Source organism: Phacochoerus africanus, chromosome 10, assembly GCF_016906955.1.
Source record: "Phacochoerus africanus isolate WHEZ1 chromosome 10, ROS_Pafr_v1, whole genome shotgun sequence".
NCBI classification, from domain to species: domain Eukaryota; kingdom Metazoa; phylum Chordata; class Mammalia; order Artiodactyla; family Suidae; genus Phacochoerus; species Phacochoerus africanus.
Window position 1 is genome coordinate 42100585 of NC_062553.1, and position 2792 is coordinate 42103376.

Genomic DNA, 2792 nt, shown 5'->3' on the forward strand with positions numbered 1-2792 from the left:
CAGGATCTGCATGGGGAGCATCTCCCAGCAGGTCTCAAGAGATAGGAAAATAATCTATTCAATTTAATGTAGACAAAATAGATTTTTATTACCAATATGTAGGGTTAGGTAGTTTGGAAGTACTTCATGCTGAATTTTGAAATTACCAGTTGTGATCCAATATGTCTACATTCTTTCTAAAAGTGTGTACACACACCCTCTTCCTTTGTAGTCTTCTTACTTCTATCTCCATATATCTCCACATGTAATTCCCTGTATACAAAACCATGAAAATAAGATGGGTCAAATAGAAATATTGTCTCAGAATACCAAAGTCTGGATGTTCATTGTTCTCATGACTTTGCCAAATTAACATATTTATGATGAACACCCACAAATGCGTGGGGAGTACAGGTTCAACAACAGAAAAGAAATCAAAGTAGATGAGTTTAGGACTCACATTTCCTAAAATAATCAATAGCTGGCCCATGTCTGAAGCCCAAAGCAAGATGCAGGGAGAGGTAGTGGCAGTAATTTGGTGCATACATTTATCAGGGACAATGATTGAAATGTGGGGGGCTTCCTGGTACAAGTGCATATTGTTGAATGAAAACCCAGATGAGTAGGATTTTCATACTCTGAGGAGTCTTACTGAAGGCACCCATGAAAAGAGGAACCAGAATTTGTCTGGAAGACTGTGGATCACAAGGGCTGCTAGGGAGACAGAGCAAGAACTTGCATTTGCTTCTGAGTTTGCAGCCTTTTTTCTAGTGCATATGCTCACAGGAATGGCTGGTGTGTCAGTTCACATTACCCGCAGGCTGCCCAGGTACACCAAATGACTGCTGATGAAGCAATATCAGGACACAGTTTAGGTAAGTTTTCCACAATTCTCCTGATAATCCTTATTATAACCATCATGACATGCCAGTCCTTAAAAAAAAAAAAAATATACAACTTATGAAACACACAAAAAAAATATTTGAGTTTTGAGGCCAGTAGGAAAAGGAATAATTACAGATGTCATCCTAGTTTTTAATCAAATAGGTATTGTTACCATCTGTCACCTAAAACCTTAAATAATGTGGGATGGTTTCATCCCAGTGGTGTGATAACACTTCATATATTACTCATCAATTTACCATGTTAAAAAAACCATTCCATTTTATTAAATAAAATATACTGATTTTACAAAATAAGCACATGAAACTTTTCACAATGCACTGTATGATCCTAGATCAAAATACAAAATAATAGAAATCAAAAGCATTCTTATTCTTCAAATACATTGCTCTAAGGCTTTTGATTTCTAGGGTTTACACAACAGAGGCGAATTCTGTAGTGAACACGGATGGGACATTAGTTTATAAACTCGTAAGCAAAGAGGTAACTCTATTTTCTTGCATAACTGTGACAACGTCTTTATTTCAACCATATCAACAGAGATCATTGAGTACTACTGCTTGATGAAGATACATCAGATTTTGTACGAACTGGACATCTTTTTAACATGAAAAAGCAGTTGGGGACAGATATTCAATTGTGGAGTGATCTTGTTACATAATTCCAAAGAATGATTTCCAAAACACTAAAAAATGGTGATTTTAAATCAATCCTACATACCATCTCCATTTAGGTTTTCTTGCACATTTATATGACAGGATCCTTAAACTTCCATGGAGTATTAGATAGAAATATTCCCCACCTTAATGTGGAAGGGCTCCTCTTGTCTTTGAAGCCACAACCATGAGAAACAAAATTCACATATATACTAGGAATAAAACGCATAGCATTTAGTAATTTGAGAGTTGAATTACAAGCATTTTTTTTTGTCTAATAAACCCAGAAAATGTCGACAGAGATACACTGATGAGAATGATACCAGCCCAAACATTCCTCCCCTGAATCCTCTTGTCCATACTGATGTTTTTAGTGTTTCCACTGGGCTATTTATTTATTATTTATTTTTTTTTGTCTTTTTGCCATTTCTTGGGCCACTCCCATGGCATATGGAGATTCCCAGGCTAGGGGTCCAATCGGAGCTGTAGCCACTGGCCTACACCAGAGCCACAGCAACAAAGGATCCGAGCTGCGCCTGCAACCTACACCACAGCTCACAGCCACACTGGAACATTAACTCACTGAGCAAGGCCAGGGATTGAACCCGCAACCTCATGGTTCCTAATCAGATTCATTAACCACTGAGCCACGATGGGAACTCCATGTGGCTTATTTGTTTAAGTTCTGAGTTAGAGGAATTTCCACAGAGTTATTGACTGAATTCATTCTGCTATGCATTCCCTATAGGGATTTAGAGTTGGTTTGCAACAAACACTCCCTTATAATTTTCACATCATTAATGTTTCTTTCCTGTAAGAACACTCTGGTGTTCTCTCAAGTGTGTATTTAGTAGAAACATCCTTCATCACATATTACACTGGCAAGATTTCACTCCATTGCACATTTTCTGATGTTAAGACAAGTGAAAACTCTGATGAAGGGCTTTGTCACATTCTCCAAATCTGTGAAGTTTTTCCCCAGTATGTATTTCCTGATGTCTAGAAAGTGCTCAATGCTCTTTATAGGATCTGTCACATTTTTTATACTTGAAAAGCTTCCTTGTACTATGAACTCTCTGATGCTGAATGAGACATGAGTGATAGGTAAAGGCTTGGCCAGGAGTTCCCATCATGGCTCAGTGGTCAACAAAACTGACAAGGAAGCATGAGGTTACACATTTGATCCCTGACCTCGCTCAGTGGGTTAAGGATCCAGTGTTGCTGTGAGCTGTGTTGTAGGTTGCAGACTTGGCT